The sequence below is a fragment of the Halictus rubicundus genome, chromosome 14 (assembly GCF_050948215.1).
Source record: "Halictus rubicundus isolate RS-2024b chromosome 14, iyHalRubi1_principal, whole genome shotgun sequence".
NCBI lineage: Eukaryota > Metazoa > Arthropoda > Insecta > Hymenoptera > Halictidae > Halictus > Halictus rubicundus.
Window position 1 is genome coordinate 5,483,758 of NC_135162.1, and position 18,996 is coordinate 5,502,753.

General features: G+C 40.4%; 1 protein-coding gene across 1 annotated transcript in view; it reads left to right on the plus strand.

The window, feature by feature from the left end:
• LOC143360896 (glutamate receptor ionotropic, kainate 2) overlaps nt 1-18,996 on the plus strand; it is a 327,145-nt gene that overhangs the window by 211,269 nt on the left and 96,880 nt on the right. The gene's annotated exons all lie outside the window — the stretch shown is intronic.

Here is an 18,996-nt window from a genome sequence, read left to right on the forward strand (position 1 = left end):
TCCTGTTCCAGTTGTTAATATTAGGTCGTTGCATATGGAATGACCGATTTCAGAATGCAAACTTTATAAAGTTTCTCAATTAAGAATCTACAGGTTTATTATGTATACCATTTCAACATACAAACCTAGTCTTTCAATTCGTACGATGAAAATCATGAATAAAAAGTTGTTTATTGTTGAAATTTACGATAATCTACACAAAATAAGAAGAAAAAAATTCGAAGAACGAAATGATTAAAGACTATCGATTTTTATATTTTTTGGTTACAACTAGCAGTTATTAGTGTCCAAAAAATTGGATCCTCCTCGATAACTGTGATCGATGAAGAAAAACTGTTTCGATTGTTCAAAGCAGTTATCGATGAGAGAAATTTATTTCGATCATAACAGTTATCGATGATCGAATTTCTTTTCACTTGTTCATAATAATTATTGTTAAGAAAATGCATTTCAGTTGCTTATTTAATTACTGAGTTGTCTACTCTTTCGTATAGCAAGACGAATCAACAGACCAAAAGTACAACACGAAATCTGAAAAAAATGTTTCAAAATTTTCTACTGCGAAAGTCATAAAAATAGTCTCCCGTATTTATCAAAACAACTCAGGTTAGTGTTTAACGAACCTTTTCTGCTCTAAAATTAACGTTAGATGATTTTCGGTGTAATTTGTCAGGAGAAAATTTGGAAAAGCTCATGCTCGACACATTAAATTGTGATTGTTGCAATTAATTTTATGAATAAAAAATTTACTAAATAATTGATTGTATACCATTTGAAAGTTGTACTATTTAATAATAACTATCACACATTTTCTGCATCAATAACTGTTATGAGCGATCGAAATGAACTTCTCCCATCGATAACTGTTATTAGCGATCGAATTAAATTACTCTCATTGATAACTGTTATAAGTGATCGAAATGAATTTCTCTCAACGATGACATTTACCAGCAAGAGAAAAAATGTTCTGTCACTTATAATCCTTATTTGTAACCAATACGATTTTAGTCAATGAAATACTTCTTATTCCATGACTTTTTTTCTTTTTGGTTATAACAGTTATGGTTTCTGCTTTTAAATGAAAATTGCCACATCGGTCTATGTGACCGACGCGTAGTCTGCTTGTGTGAGCGAAAAAATAAACATATTGGCGACAAATAAACGCCCTAGTAGCCTAATCTAAAAGCTCTAAAAAAATATAGATGATAATCTACTAAACAAGAAAGATGAACAACCAAAAAAACTCAATATTTACCATAGTATAATAAAAAGAACTCGTCATTTTTTGACAGAATATGACGATCACAATAATGCTCACTTCAGTCAATAAGTTTTATTTCCAAAAAAATTATGTTTGTTTAAAGTTACTGTCAGGTATCGGAGGTTTGATACGCAACGACATAATAATTTCACAGAATACCAAACCCAGTGAATCAGAGAGTGATCTGAATAAACGTCCGATCAGACCTCGTTCAGAGGAATTTCTCCACGTCGGAATAATAGATGCATAAGTTTTATCAAGTCGTTCGAGTGGTCGACCTTATTCCATTCGAAAGCCGCTATCGCGTTTCACCGTTGAAACTCGCCGAAACAAGCATCGGGAATTTAAAGTATCGAATTTCTGGGTCGGATAGTTCCTTTATCGTCGGCGCGGCATAGAGATGGTTTGTGTCTGCAACGGGCTCCTTGAAATATTACACCGTTACATCCCGGAACAAGGAACCCATTGCAGATTTCTCCCGTGCACGCATCGCGGAAAACCCATAGAAGCTTACATCCTTATTCAGAGAACCGTAAAAAGAACGACGAGCTGCCCGGAGGGCGGCACTATCGATCGATACATCCCGAGCAAGTTGCAATATGTATTGCCCTCGAATAGATGCGGTACTCGGAAAGACCTATAATGCTTGCTCGCTATGGTATTTAATCTCGAAAGTCGATTGCGATACCGTTAGGGGGGCGCACGATTTATAACTCGGTTCATAAATCCAGGAAAAATTAGCCGAAAATTCCTCCCCCGGACGAAATCGAACATTTTTCTCTCTGGATATAGGATTCTACGAAAATAACGACACTAAACTGTTACACATTCTCATTTCGACGTCGTACATGCTCAAAATTAACAAAATATTCGAGGATTGTGGGTCCAAAAAGTATTCGAACACCAAATTTCTCAGTCTCCAAACATTCCCTCTATTTAAACTGTGATAATTTCGTGAAAATTAATAGTACAATAACAAACCTAGTCTGATTTGAAAGTTGCAGACTTCCACTTTCATCCGCCGTCATTCGTGTCTGCCTAACAGAATTTCGCACGACGCGAGAGGTGGAAAACCGAGCACGTGCTTTCTCGCGAAAAGGCTACCGATTCAAGCGTCTCTAAAAGCATCGCAAAATTTTTTTCACGAATGAATCTTCCGCAGACTCGAAGATTGAAGTCTCCCCTTTACAACGCCATAAAGAAACTTGATGTGACGATTTTCTTTTAGCCTTTTTATTGCGGTTTAAACGAAAAGTGTACGGGCAACTTTACAATGATCTTACGACTAACATCACCAAACTGGGTTCACTGTTTTGTCCCGTAAAACGGTGGCAAAAAATCGTACATCAGATTTTTTTATGTGGTTGCAAAGGGGAGACTTCGATCTTCAAATCTATGCAAGATTCATTCGTGGAAAAAAATTCTTCAATGTATTCAGAGACGCCCAAATTAGTAGCATTTTCGAGAGAAATCATGCCTTCGGTTTTCCACCTGTGGAGTCGTGTTAGAAATTCTCTTAGGCGAAAATGAATAACGGTGGGTGAAAATCGAAGTCTGAAGCTTTCAAATGAGACTAGGTTTACTATTGTTCTATTTTTTTTTTACGAAACTGTCACGGTTCAAATGTCGACGATTTTTCCAGAATTTCGTGTTGAAACACTTTTCGGATCCATTGTATATACAAATGGATTAAACGAGCAATCGAATCTCGCAAACAACGACAATTTTCCACGGTTTTTGTTTTTGTCCGCGGTCCACTAACAACTCGGTAAAATAATATTTATTGTTCGGCAACGTCCCACTCGGTTTCATCCGCGAAATCGGATCGCCATCGTGGTCCATTGTGCCTCGGCCCGGTGCGGCCACGGAACGCTGTGAATTAAAACTGCGCGAGCCTATTGTCGACGCAAAGAACCCGCTCAAGTTTCAAACATTGTTCCCGTAAGAACCGATATAAGCCTGCGCCCTCGCCTCCCTCGCGAATAATGGCTTTCCGAATCGGCAAACAGAAACGCTCCCCACAATGATGGTATTTCCCGGCGCGCTAAGTTGCTCTGATGTATTCGTTGAAAAATTGATGGGGACTCAGGAACAGCCTAGACGGTTACTCCCTGAAAGGGGGAAATACTAAAATACAGGAAACGAAGGGGAAAGAAACAAACAATGCGCGCAACACGTTCGCAAAGTGGAAACCAGTGAACCGGGAGAATGACACGTCCACCGTTGAACGTGTACGGACACAACGGCGCGATAAATTGCTGCTTGCTACACTGTGCGTGCTAACCAAACGTTTGCTAGCTTTTGCATTTACCATCCGCTTCGTTTTCGCCGCTTAGCCGTCCCCGCTTTTGCGGGCAGATATAATGCCGTGGTCTGTTGAATCAGGGTTGCAACGCTCGGAAAATGCGTTTTCTATTTGCTCGCTCTGTCGCCGGTGCACTGGATTTTTCGTCTATTTGCTTTTTTAATTCGGTATACCGCTCTCAACTGTATCACGTTCTATTGAACCGCATTAAACCGAAACACGTGGCGCATGCTTTGTTGCTTTTTAGAAGAAAATCCGTTTTTCCAACTGCTTCGAGAGGCACGACGTAATTGATCTGGATCTCTATCATTTGTAGATGTGCCTCGATCAGGGGACTCAGGATTTTATGCATTTTTGTGAAAACTGAATGGCAGAAATTTGCAACGGTAGAGTTTCGAAGAATTGGAGTAAATTTCAATTGCATCTGATTACACTGTCCAACAAAATTAAACTTTTTTCGAGTTTTGCAATACCTGTTGGGTGATTCTTATACACTTTGTCATCCTAAAACCGAATCTGAAAGTAGAATTGCTCCATCACGCAACGTTTTCGAAAAATTTTGGTTTTTGTAAAAATGCCCGATTTTGATACGAAACGACGTGTTACGCAAAAACTAAACACGCGAGAAAGTTCAAATTTGAGTCAAGAGATAGAAGGGACTCTCCTCTACATATTCATATAGTCAATTATATTTTTATGGACTTCCTAATAGTTGTAAATGGTTGTTAAAGTTTGAAAATGTGCCGACGCGGGTACTTTGTACGCTCTATTTTTGTATTTATGTGAAAAATCCTTTATCTAGCAGGAATTTACTATACAGGAATGCATTCTACAGACATTTCTGGTAAAGAAACCATTCACGAAAAGTATTTGGTTCCCTTAATGTACGAGAAGGATCAGAAAATGTTAATTGACAGCGTGTGCGCGACGCGTTCGCGCCAGACGGCCATTGCAGCCTTTTCGCGACTCGCCAGGGCCGTCGCTATGCGTAGTCGACGTTGGTATCACTCAAGTATGTCTTTGCTTACCATGCTTAATTAAATACATTTTTGGGTGCCAATCATTACAAAAGATTATAAAAATACGAGTTATATTCACATTTCATTGTGGAAATGCTTAAGAAAGAAAATTGAATACAAAAACTTACCTATTTCTGATGTAAACAAATTTAAAATGTTTCCGCCTTGCTTGACGTTTGTTCCTGGTATCCCGATTTTCAATAATAAGTGTCCAGCAGTAATCAGCAAGCATCCGCACATAAGTCTTTTCCTTTGTAACGTTTTTTCATTGTTGAAATATCTTGATGAAAGATATATGCTGGAATTGTATTCCTTGTTTTGATTTTAAAATAATTTCGTCATGAATAGAACAAAAACAGTCCGGCTGATATATACACTTCCGCGAGATTTTATCGATTTAATATAGAGCGATCTATGTCTTAAATATGTACTTCGATCAATGAAATCGTTAAAATAGTCCCATTTACATAGTGTTTGGACTTATTTTAATCGGAAGAATCTTGAATGTCCATTGGTATTACAATTATAAAGATAAGACAACAATTACTGAAAATAAAATTTACCAGTCACCGCATTGCTGCGGTCAATTTTCTTTCTTAAGCATTTCCACAATGAAATGTGAATATAACTCGTATTTTTATAATCTTTTGTAATGATTGGCACCCAAAAATGTATTTAATTAAGCATAGTAAGCAAAGACATACTTGAGTGATACCAACGTCGACTACGCATAGCGACGGCCCTGGCGAGTCGCGAAAAGGCTGCAATGGCCGTCTGGCGCGAACGCGTCGCGCACACGCTGTCAATTAACATTTTCTGATCCTTCTCGTACATTAAGGGAACCAAATACTTTTCGTGAATGGTTTCTTTACCAGAAATGTCTGTAGAATGCATTCCTGTATAGTAAATTCCTGCTAGATAAAGGATTTTTCACATAAATACAAAAATAGAGCGTACAAAGTACCCGCGTCGGTACATTTTCAAACTTTAACAACCATTTACAACTATTAGGAAGTACATAAAAATATAATTGACTATAGGAATATGTAGAGGAGAGTCCCGTCTATCTCTTGACTCACATTTGAACTTTCTCGCGTGTTTAGTTTTTGCGTAACACGTCGTTTCGTATCAAAATCGGGCATTTTTACAAAAACCAAAATTTTTCGAAAACGTTGCGTGATGGAGCAATTCTACTTTCAGATTCGGTTTTAGGATGACAAAGTGTATAAGAATCACGCAACAGGTATCGCAAAATTTTTTTGGTGTTGGACAGTGTTATCAAAGAGAGAAAGAAATTATTATTTACAGTGTTTACTGTATACAGGGTGTTCACGCTATTACTAGCCAGCGTTTTTCTTGTAAATAGTAAGTATTAGAAAAGATTAAAAGAGGAAAAAGTAGTACTGTATTTTATACGCAACACAATGGCGTCTATAGTTGTTTTGTGTTTATACTATTCTGTTAGATACGAGGGTGACCTTCAATTTTTTTAAATGGATTGCTGTATATTTTTTTACATCGCATGAGAGCGTGTGTCTACGTGAATTCATCCGTATGCCTCACATAGTCACTTTCAAGGTCATGCAAGGTCAGAAATGGAAGAAACATTTTGAATATTGTCAATTTGTCATGAAGTGCAAGAATTATTTGTCGTGTTAAGAGGAGACTTTCGCAAAAGAAAAATTCTGTCTCAGTCAACGTCAGCACGACAGTGAATTCCCGATATATGTCGCCGGGGCCTGGATCATAAATGTCGCGGAATTATCACCACTACCGCGAGGTATACCCTGCGAGGGGTCAAGAAGCTCGAAAGACCTCGCTCGCCGTGGAGTGTAAGGTCCCGTGGATCAAAGAATAGTACAGTGAATTCTCGATATATGTCAACACGGATCTTGCCAACTTCGTGTATCATCCAGGAGACATAACTCTTGGTCCCCTTTAATTTCTAGGCCCCCTACGGAGTATACTCCGCGGTAGTGGGGATAATACCGCGACGTTTATCATCCAGGCCTAGGCGACACATATGGTATAGAGAAGTCACTGTATCTCCTGACCGATATAGTCCCCGACTAGACCCGTGTTTTGGACATATATCGAGTATACACTGTACATCCTACGGCTTGCAATCAATGGAGACAATTTTTAGTTTTGCTTCAAGTCCATTGATCGATAGGATGCCATAGTGTTTCTTTAATTCGGAGCCGAAATTGGTTGTTCGACCGTGCGGTTTTATACATTTTCAATAATCCGGGCGCATCTGCCGCGATTTTATCCAGGATTTCTCTTGGCCTTATCGGCTTTGGCTGGATAAGCAAATATTTTACCTCCCACCATGATCCTGCCGTGGGAAATCTCCGCAGTTCGAGATTTACGACCTTTTTACGATGTTTTCTTATGCGTTCAAGGACGTACCGATAAAGCCGAAGGTGCTCCGAAGCGACTGCGCACGTTGCAGTTTCATTAACCTGTGATGCAGACTGCTTGAACTTCTCATTATTTATATTAACACGTCCATGTAGAACCATTTGTTATCGCGTGGTTACGCAATTAACAGGTTCCTTGAATTTGCTTTCATTTGACGTGGTTTCCAACTATTTTAGACTTTCAGACGACGCTGACAAAAATTCTGAGACACGCATTACAGTCGGCTAAACTTTACTTCGGGAAACCAAAAACCTTTTACTTTTTTTTATGTGATCCACTCGATTTTGGCGAGAAAATGCCGAAAATTCAAGTTTTAATCCTAGGAGATCAACAGTTCAAAAGCCATACCATCATGGCGGCACTTTTACCTGTCAAAACGCTTGAAATCGCTCGACTTTGAGCACGCGTAACTTTTCAATCATTCCCAACATTAAAATTGGGATTTTCGACATTTTTCGGCAAAATCTACAGGATTGCATATAAAAAATTAAAAACTTCTGGTTTCCTGAGGTAAAGTTTACCCATTGCAGTACCTAATTTATTATGCAAGTGATAGTTGAACCGAATGTTCACACCTTTTTGCAATAAAAATTCGACGAGAAATCAGATAAAAGGTGGAGTTCAATAACCCAGTATGCTAACCCGACTTCCAATCATTTATGGCTTGAAAATAATGTTAAAAAAATTCCGAGGCACGTGTTACAGACCCTAATATATCATACAAGTGATAGTTGAACCGAATGTTTAGACCTTTTTGCAACAAAATTAAAAATTCGACGAGATGCTAGGTAAGAGGTGGAGTTCAGTAACCTATCATGCTAACCTGATTTCCAATTATTTAGGGCTTGAAAATAATGTTAAAAAATTCCAAGGTACGTGTTACGAACCCTAATATATCATGCAAGTGAAAGTCGATCCAAATGTTCAGACTTTTTTACAATAAAAATAAAAATTCACCAAGAACTTGTCGACTGGTTTGGCCGCGGTCCTTTTCGAACTTTAATTTTGAGTTTCGGCCAGCGAGCATTAACCGAGAGCCTGTACGGTTATGGGTTTCCTGGATTCGAAATTAGAAGTGCATATCGAAAGGGAACTATGCGGAACACACCCCGAGGGGCTGATCGATACCTAGCAGATCGATCGGCGTGCTGTGACGCCGTGCTCTGCGATCGAGTATCGGCGGTGTAACTCCATCGAGGTGGGTGTCTGTTTTTATGGATTCACAATCAAAATCCTGTAAACCGAAATTGCCAGGGTTACAAGCCGGCAGTGAAACACGATTAACCGCGTGTTCCAGTCACCTGGTACGATCGTTCGTCGCGATGACGGACGCCGCCGTTTTAATGGGATTTCGATGCGCGCAGGAAACGGGAAATCGGAGCCGTCGCCGGGAAAAATTGTCGTGTATAATGGCAAACCGGGTTTTCCACCGTTGGAAAACCCCCGGCGCGGCGAGAGTTCATCTGCACCGGGGTCCGGAGACGGTGTTTTCCACAATTTTCAAGCACTTTATCCGTGGATCGCCGCGTGTTCGGCTCGCATAAAGATTTGCATAATCCGACGAGGTATCGGCATGATGGAAATTGCCAGCTGCTCTGCAACCCGGGTCTTCGTTTATTTCCAGCACGAAAAATGTTCCTCGATCATTCGCAAAAATCCGCGGCCTGCGTTACTGGTTCGCTTTTTCGGGTATTTTCTTCGTTTTTTTTTCTTTTTTTTTTTTTGGTTTCAGCCCACGCGAATAAAAAACAGTCGTACAGGGAAGCAGATGCGGAAAACAGGCGAGCCTGTGCCGCAGGAGAATTTATGGCGACCCCTTGGAATATAGCCGTTAATGATGGGGATTAATGGTTAATATCCTGGCCGCGGTAGCATGCGGTTCCGATAGGTAAACAATATGAATGGGGAAGAGAGAACGTTTCAAATTCTCGTTTCTTTGGATCTTATCGTCGAATTTTTATTTTTATTGCAAAAAGGGCTGAACATTCGGTTCAACTAGCATTTGTATGATATATTAGGGACTATATCACGTGTTTCGGAATTTTTTCAGCATTATTTTCCAGCCCGAAATAATAGGAAATCGGGTTAGCATGATAGATTACTGAACTCCACCTCTTACCTAACTTCTCGTCGAATTTTTATTTTTATTGCAAAAAGGGCTGAACATTCGGTTCAACTAGCATTTGTCTGATATATTAGGGACTATATCACGTGTTTCGGAATTTTTTTAACATTATTTTCCAGCCCGAAATAATAGGAAATCGGGTTAGCATGATAGATTACTGAACTCCACCTCTTACCTAACTTCTCGTTGAATTTTTATTTTTGTTGCAAAAAGGGCTGAACATTCGGTTCAACTATCACTTGTATGATATATTAAGGTCTGCAATACGTACCTCGGAATTTTTTTAACATTATTTTCAGGCCCTAAATAATAGGAAATCGGGTTAGCATGATAGATTACTGAACTCCACCTCTTACCTAACTTCTCGTTGAATTTTTATTTTTATTGCAAAAAGGGCTGAACATTCGGTTCAACTAGCACTTGTATGATATATTAGGGACTATATCACGTGTTTCGGAATTTTTTTAACATTATTTTCCAGCCCGAAATAATAGGAAATCAGGTTAGCATGATAGATTACTGAACTCCACCTCTTACCTAACTTCTCGTTGAATTTTTATTTTTATTGCAAAAAGGGCTGAACATTCGGTTCAACTATCACTTGTATGATATATTAAGGTCTGTAATACGTACCTCGGAATTTTTTTAACATTATTTTCAGGCCCTAAATAATAGGAAATCGGGTTAGCATGATAGATTACTGAACTCCACCTCTTACCTAACTTCTCGTTGAATTTTTATTTTTATTGCAAAAAGGGCTGAACATTCGGTTCAACTATCACTTGTATGATATATTAAGGTCTGTAATACGTACCTCGGAATTTTTTTAACATTATTTTCAGGCCCTGAATAATAGGAAATCAGGTTAGCATAATAAGCTACTGAACTCCACCTCTTACCGAACGTGTACACTGGCTCACCATAGTGTTCGAACGCTCTTCAAAACAGTATCACTTTTTCAAAATTGGACTAAAACACCTGACTTTGTTTGAGCAATTAGAAGAATTGGGTTACCGAATGACGTGCAAAAGACATTTTGAAAAACTTTCAATTGCTAGGAATTATAAGAGCAAATGAAAAATAATTTTCCAAAATTTTTTTATTCGAGCCTGCAATGAAAATTTAAAATACCCGCTTTGTAGATCGATGTTAGTTATACACATACTGAAAATTTCATCGAAATCGGTTGACGCAGATGAAATCGGCACGCATTGAAAGATCTTAGAATCTGTGGGTTTTAAGCAGAAATTGATTTTCACCACTTTTAACTACTTGTAGCTCGTATGTATATTAATCAATTTCTCTGAAATTTTCAGCATGTGTGTAACTACCATAGATCTACAAAATGTATATTTTAAATTTTCGTTACAGGCTCAAATAAAAAAGTTGTAAAAAATGTCATTTTTATTTTCTCATGTAATATTTACCAATTGCAATTTTTTCAAAATCTTTCTTGCACATCATTTGGAAAAGCAATTCTTCTAAATGTTCGAAAAAAGTCAGGTTGTGTGATCCAATTTGAAAAATGTTATACTGTTTTAAAGGGCGTTCGAATACATACTTTCGTGAGCCTGTGTATATGACAAACTAGAGACTACACTACACACGTGTCTCAGTATTTTTTAACATCTTTTTCAAGCCCAAAATAACATAATTTTGACACGGTTAAATGACAGTTTTGTTCGGATCTCACTGAACGTTTTAGAAATTGGATTTTTGAATGGCCGTTTTCCCTGTATTTTATAGGTATTATATTACAGAGAATTCGAATTTCCCCAGTCAGCATTAAGAGTGTTTGCCCCGGGGCACCTTCTGAAACATATAGGCATCGAGAGTTACACAGATTCGAGCAACGCAGACGGAATCTGTGAAAGAGGGAGACGAAGTTTCAAGAGGAGCGCTGAGCACGTGAAAATGATTTGCGAGAGAAACGCTGACTTCGTGAAGACGATGGGAACTGTAACAGATATTCGAGGGAATGTTGTTAAAGGGCCATCGAATGTGGGATTCGAATTACCCCTGTAACAGTTCGATAACTATAGTATTCGAACAATCTGTATTAACACTAGGTTTACGGAGCACTAAAAGTGACTATTTTACATTACGTTGTAAAATAAACAAGAATGTGCTGCTCAAATTTATAGGCATTTTTATTTTTGAAAACATACCCAAAGAAATAAATTTGTTGAATAATTTCTCATGGATGTATCTTTAGAGTCTTAACAATTGTAAATTAAAAATATTAGAACCCGTCATTTTGACGGGTCCCGTAAGCCTAGTGTTAACAAGCCATTTATTGGACGAAGTATTCGAGCTATACTAGCTTCGTAAAATAATTATGCGAAGAGCCAATGTTGCACTTAATAGAGTTAGGGTTTCAGGCTTCCAATCTAGAAAATAGAATAAGAAAGGAAAACTGTAACACATGAGAACTAGAACGAAATATGTTTGACACATCGTTTCCCCATGTCATAAAGTTTTTCATCCATTTTCCATTTTCTTTGATATAAAATATTCTCGCTCCAAGAACCAATAAAGACGAAGAAGAATTTTCTATTAACCCTAACACTACCAAGCCTCGAGCCGTCACACGCATTCACGAGGAGGGGCTCCTCGAGCCCATACTCTTTTTCACTCATTTCTCCCAAAAGAAATTGTTTTTTAAAAAATGTTCTGTAACATTTAAGCGTGTGATACTTTATGAACATTTCACGTTGCACTTATTTTGCTCTCGAGCTTCCGGACCCTTCACAGGGTATACCCCGCGGTAGTGGGGATAATTCCGCGACGTTTATCATACAGGCCTCGGCGACATGTATTGAGATATCACTGTATTAATAATTGTCCCTGGCCAGATCCATGTTTTGGACAATTATCGAGTAGACATTGTCTTTACTGATACGAAATAGATACAATTCTCTTCTCTCGGAATGAATATTCACTTCTGACTGCATCGAATGCTTCACTGTAACTGAAAATCGTCGTTCCCTGCCAATCAGCTCTGCGATTCGATTTTTAGTTCTGGGATTGTTTTTGTTATTCTTTGGAGATAACAGGAGCGTTGGGGGCCGCTTCGCTTTGTTTGGTTTTTCTTTTCTATGCACTGTAATAATTTTCCTATAGCAACGAGACTTCGGAATTTGAAACTGAAATGTGCAAACGACAATGAGTAATTTTTTCAGAATTTTTCACCCAAGAAAAACATTTACCCATTACGAAAGCATTCACAGTGTGAATTTATATTTTTCATCCTTTTCTCTTCTTATGAGCTTAACCCTTTGCACTCCTATGTCGAGTGTGACTCGACATTAGTTTTTATCTGAGGAGCTCCATTGTCGAGTCCCAATCGACATTATTTCATGTCCAAATAGATAGATGTCGCGCACACGTCACCGACGCTCTTACCGACCCGGTTTATTGTTATTATTATTATTAAGCGAGAGAAAACTTACGTAACTCACATCAACCTGCTCAGAGTTTGAAAACTGTATAACTGTCGCCCTCTAAATATTTACGACGAGTGAAAGGCGCGAAATAAATAAGGACAAACAGAGAAATAGAAAAATAGAAAAACATTTGCTCAAATAGAAAAATACCTGGAGGAAGAAGAGACACCACCTGTTCTTGTGAAACTTGAGAAAGAAAACCAGGATTGCATCCTGGAGATTGTTTCAAAAGATATCATACTCTTGAAAATTTCAAAATACGATAATAGTGTAAATAAAACTGGTGTTTAAGTGAATTTGTTTCATTCTTTATTTATTTAAATTGCCTTATTTTGTAGTTAAAGTAAATATCAAATTTAATACTTAAAAGCGTTGGGAGCTGCTGGTAACGAAATTGAAATAAAATTCGGAGTGCAAAGGGTTAAATGACCTTGAATGACCTTGAACGACTATATCGTTGAAATTGTCTCGACAGGGGCCGCAATCGTAGGAGTTCATAAATGTGTGGTCCCATTTCGAAAAACTAAGTTGACCTTCGAATCTCCTAAGCATCTCCACCTGAAGAAAACATTATGTAAAACACGCAATGGGCCCATCAAAACCAAATAAGTTTTGCCTGAAACGATTCTTACTATTGCAAAAAATGTAGAAATTATTCAGGTGGCTTCTCATAGGTGGCCTTGAATTGTCGAAGCTGCACTATCCTCCCCCCCCCCCAAAAAACGAACCGTCCACAAAATTGTTCGAATTGCTCGATCCGAAAGCGATGCAAAAGAAATTTCCCCCACGTTTCCATAACGTGCATTACGTTGAACGTCCTGAACCCGGAATTCCAGTGCACGCGTGCCCGTACGGGTTCTAATAGGAAAAAAGTTTTTCAATTACGAACAGCAAATGCCGATTCATTGCCAAAACTGGAAGCAGGGGACGCGGAAAGAACCGGTGTAATTTCGGAGCGGAAAATTTACAAAGACAAAAACTGCGAGCATTGTAATTGGAAAAGGTACTGAAAAGGATTTAATTGAACTGGCCTGCGAATTCGATTTTCCCTTGCGAAGCAAGCGACGCGACGCCGACGCGACGGTCACGCGAAATGGGAAAAAATTTGCTTCAGTTTTTCCGAGTGAAAATGATATCGACGAGCAAGTTACATCAACGGAATATTAAATCCGGGGATTATACGTTCGAGGGAGGTCCGCGGAGAGCAGCGGCGACGGGAAGTCGCGCTTCTATATACAGGGTGGTCCACGCAACTTGCACACCTATATAACTTCCAAAGGATGCGTTGCACGAAAAAGTTTTGTACACAGAAGTTGCATGGTCTGAAGGGGTACACAATTTTTTTACAGGTGGAAGTGTTTCGGAGATTTGAAGGTCGACTTTGTTTTTTTAAATAGAATACTATATTTTTTGTACCAAAATATGGAAGAATGTCGAATTCTGAGTAAAAAAGTATTGACCTTCGTTAGCACTAGACCTAGTAATTAACGAGTAATTTCACTTTATTTCCTGAAAATTTTCTTACAAAGAAAAAAGAAATCATCTAATTTTATTTTTATTTTTCTGACCTGATATCACGCGAAGAAAATTTTCAGGAAATAAAGTAGTTTAGTAGTTTAATTTTCTTACGAAGAAAAAAGAAATCATCTAATTTTATTTTTATTTTTCTGACCTGATATCACGCGAAGAAAATTTTCAGGAAATAAAGTAGTTTAGTAGTTTAATTTTCTTACACAGAAAAAAAAATCATTTAATTTTCTTTTTATTTTTCTGACCTGATATTACGCGAAGAAAATTTTTAGGAAATAAAGTAGTTTAGTAGTTTAATTTTCTTACAAAGAAAAAAGAAATCATTTAATTTTATTTTTATTTTTCTAACCTGATGTAACGCGAAGAAAATTTTCAAAATAGAATTAACTGTTGTCAATGGGGATTGCTTCAAAATCATTCATTTTTAGGTGACGTGGGGTAAATGAAATGATATGTGACGCGATGGTTTTACGGGTAACAAAAAATATAGTTTATTCACGAGAACTGTTTAACAATTAACAAATAATAAAGACTATAAAACACAACGAGAAAACTTGAGTCCATGAGAAAAATGCGAAGACCAAAATATACGGAAACTCTATGTCGCGTATAACAAAACCGTCGCGGGTGACTCAGACTAAAAACTCTCTGGAGCTATCGTTCTCCGCGAGAGTCCAAAGCTTTCTGCCCTTCTCGTTTCTGAGGCGCGTTAAATAATGTCCCCGAAAAACCGTTAAAATTGGGAGAGGTTCTCCACCCCCACAAGGGCATGGAGAAAGTTTCCTCCCCCACACATTGCATCCGGGGACTTCACTCTTAAGGGTACTGTAACGGTCGAGCCGAGGTTCTGGCAATCGTCACTTAAATGACCAAGCCCTCAACCCGACCTCCCATGGTACGCACTTGAGAAGGATGGAATTTCCGCGTCCGAAAATTCCACGTTCCCACGCACCATGGTCGCCACAGTACCCCCTTACCAGTGAAAACGCCAGTTAGAACGAAAGAGAAAAAAAAACTAACTAGCTGACTGGTAATATTTACAAAGTAAGAGCGTTTTGCTATACACTAGCTTGCGCGTAGTCGCAAGTGCAAATCCGGCTCATTTACTTAAGGTACGCGCCTTAAATCTACGAAAGAAAAAAAAAAAAATATATATATATATACGGCAAGAAAGAAAAATTAATACGACTATACGCGTAAAAAGAAAAAAATTGGATACGTATAAAACACTAATGCTAACTGTACAATTTACCCCGGTAAGGATAAAAAAAACAAAAATACATCTAGGACCTAAAATTACTATATACAAGATCTTGAAAAAATTAATACTACCTAGTACTACTATATACACAGTCTTAACGACTATACATATCCATTTATTGCCGAAAAAATAAAGAAAAGTAATACATATACGCACTCGTACAAATATATACACGTGTTGCTCAAACACCGTCTAACGTAGGCCAGCCTGAAAACGATCAGGGAATCGAACTCTTCTACCTGACCGTCGTAAAACAGGTCTGTCCTCAGTACGGTGTGTTGCGGTCGTGTCGGTCGTACTGTGCGTTACTGTTGTATCGTCTGTCCATGTGCAAACGATAGTTTGCGGAGGGTTTTCGTCAATGTCATCGTTCAAAATGAAAGCCGGTTTCAACCTGTCTATTGAGACCCTGACTTCCTTGCCCTTGATGTCGATGACGAACGTTTTGTCTCCGCGTTTAACGACACGAAATGGCCCATCGTACGGCGGCTGTAACGGACTTTTAACCGCGTCGTGCCGCAAAAATATATAAGGGGACGTAGACAGTTCTTTAAAAACAAACGTCTTACGTGTACCGTGGCGCGTGGCTGGCGATGGCTTTAACTTCCGGAAACGTTGCCGAAGCCGACTCACAAAATCCGATTGTGAATCTTCCCGACCCGTGACAAAGAATTCTCCCGGAAGACGGATGCCCGAACCGTAAACCATTTCCGCGGAAGACGTTTTTAAGTCCTCTTTATGGGCTGTGCGAATACCGAGTAGGACAATTGGTAATATATCAACCCAATTATCCGTCTCGTGGCATTTAATCGCTGATTTCATTTGTCGGTGCAATCTCTCGACCATCCCATTAGCTTGAGGATGATAGGAGGTCGTACGGAGATGAGATGCACCGATCATACGCGATAGCTCATAAAATAACCGTGATTCGAACTGGCGTCCTTGATCAGTGGTTATTCTCAAAGGAACGCCAAAACGACTAATCCACGTGTTTATGAGTGCTCTCGCGACTGTTTCCGCGTCGATCTCCGCGATAGGTATGGCTTCCGGCCAGCGCGAGAACCGATCGATACACGTAAGACAATATCTAAATCCCTGAGACATCGGTATTGGTCCTACAATATCAATATGGATATGTTCGAATCTGCCGGAAGGATTGTCAAAGTTGCCGACGGGGGCTGCGACATGTCGAGTGACTTTTGATCGCTGGCATGAAATGCAATGCCGTGCCCAGTCTCGGCAATCTTTATTTATTGAAGGCCATACAAAACGTTCTGTTATTAATTTCTGTGTTGCCCGAACCCCAGGATGAGAGAGTCCGTGCAACGAATTAAAAACTGCTCGTCGTAATGGCGTCGGAACAAAAGGTCTCACAGTTTCGTCAGTCGAGTCACAGTACAAACTAACATTGAAACCGGGGAAAAACGTCTTCTTTAAACAAAGAGCAGAAGAGTTCGATTCCAAGATCCCCCTCAGTTCTGGGTCGTTTTCTTGTGCTTGTGCCAGTGTGGTATGATCGGGAGCTACGGCTATTACTTCGACACGCGATAAGGCATCGGCCACAATGTTATCCGACCCCTTAACATGCCTAATGTCAGTCGTAAATTGGCTAATATAGTCCAAGTGACGAAACTGACGAGGCGAACATTTATCCAGCTTTTGCTTGAAAGCAAAAGTTAAGGGTTTATGGTCGGTAAAAACTATAAAATGCCGACCTTCTACCTGGTGCCGAAAACGTTTTATGGCCATATAAATTGCCAGTAGCTCGCGATCGTACGCACTGTATTTGCACTGCGCGGCAGAAAGGGCTTTTGTGAAAAATGCCAACGGTTGCCAGTTCTCGCCTATGAGCTGTTGCAAAGCTGCTCCGATAGCATAATCGGACGCATCAACCACAACGCTTATCGGTGCGTTGGGTGCTGGATGTGCAAGCATCGTAGCGTTCGCTAAACTGGCCTTGACTTTCACAAAAGCCGTTTCTGCCTCTTTTGTCCATGGCACGGGTGAATTTCCCTTCTTCGACCCTTTTAATAATTCGTGCAGTGGTTTCATAAGACTAGCCGCGCCAGAAATAAAGCGGCGGTAAAAATTTACCATCCCGAGAAACCTGCGTAGAACTTTAATAGTGTCGGGTCTGGGAAATTCCCCGATTACTTCGACCCGCTCAGGTAAAGGTTTTACCCCATCCCTGGTCACGCTGTACCCAAGGAACTCGATTTCGCTTACGCCGAAAACGCATTTCGCCGGATTGATAACGACCCCGTGTTGGTTTAAACGTTCGAATAAAATACGTAAGTGTTCCCGGTGTTCCGATTCGTTTTCGGACGCGATAAAGAAATCGTCTATATACGCGTACACGAAATCTAACCCCCGGGTAACTTGATCGACAAAACGCTGGCACGTCTGCGCAGCGTTTCTCAAACCAAACGGCGTAAACAAAAATTCGTATAAACCAAACGGTGTCGCTATCGCCGTCTTTTCAATGTCCGCGGGCGCGACGGGAATCTGGTTATACGCGCGAACCAGATCCATTTTTGAAAATACCCGTTTCCCGTACAAGGATTGTGCGAAATCCTCGATATGAGGTGGCGTGTACCTGTCTGGAACAGTGCGAGCGTTGAGCGAACGGTAGTCCCCGCATGGTCGGGTTTTGCCGTCCTTCTTAGGCACAAGGTGTAGCGGTGAGGCCCATGCGCTCTTGGAGGGACGAATTATTCCCTGCTGTAGCATCAGGTCGATCTCCGCCTTGGCCACCTTCAGCCGATCCGGAGCGAGCCGCCGTGGCTTGCAGAATACAGGTGGTCCAGGTGTCGTCTCGATGTGATGTACCACACTGTGCTTGACCGCCTCCCGACGAAATACCGTCGGTCGAGTCAAGTCCGGGAACTCCGCTAAGAGTCGATGGTACACCGTGTCGCTAATTATTGTTTTTACCGTCGGGAGGCCTTTACTCGCCGCACAACCACTCGCGTACAACTTCGTCGTCGCGTCGACTAAACGCTTGTTGCGCGCATCCACGAGTAAGTTGTAATGCGCTAGCAGGTCCATCCCGATTATTGGTCCGTCCACATCGGCCACGATAAAACGCCACACAAAACTGCGTCGTAACGATAGATCTAAATGCACGGTCGTTGTGCCATACGTGGCGATTCGCGTACCGTTTGCCGCGAAAAGTTCGGTATCGTCCTTCGGCAACCGGCCGTCGATACGCGATCGCGGGAACACGCACACATCCGCACCCGTGTCCACCAGAAACTTCACTTTCGATCTATTGTCCGTCACGAAAATGCGGCCAGGATAGGGACCGTCGAGAACTGCCGCGTTTACGATCGACGGTTTGCCTCGTTTCCCGTCTTCCACATGCACTGGCCTTTACATTTCGTGGCCTTTTCGCCCCACACACGATGGTACCAGCACAAACCATCATCGCTCTCGCGATTTGAACTGCGGGATGACGCTCGCGAACTAGGCCGTGATTTACGCCGGTGTCCGCGGGACTCGCGTAAAACTGCGTTTAGTTGCAGCCTTATTTGCCGGATCTCCTCGCGAAGAGAATCGGTCTCCGACGAACCGCTTGCCTGACTGCGGCCTATTTCCGCTATCCCCGTTCTGTTCCCGGGGATGT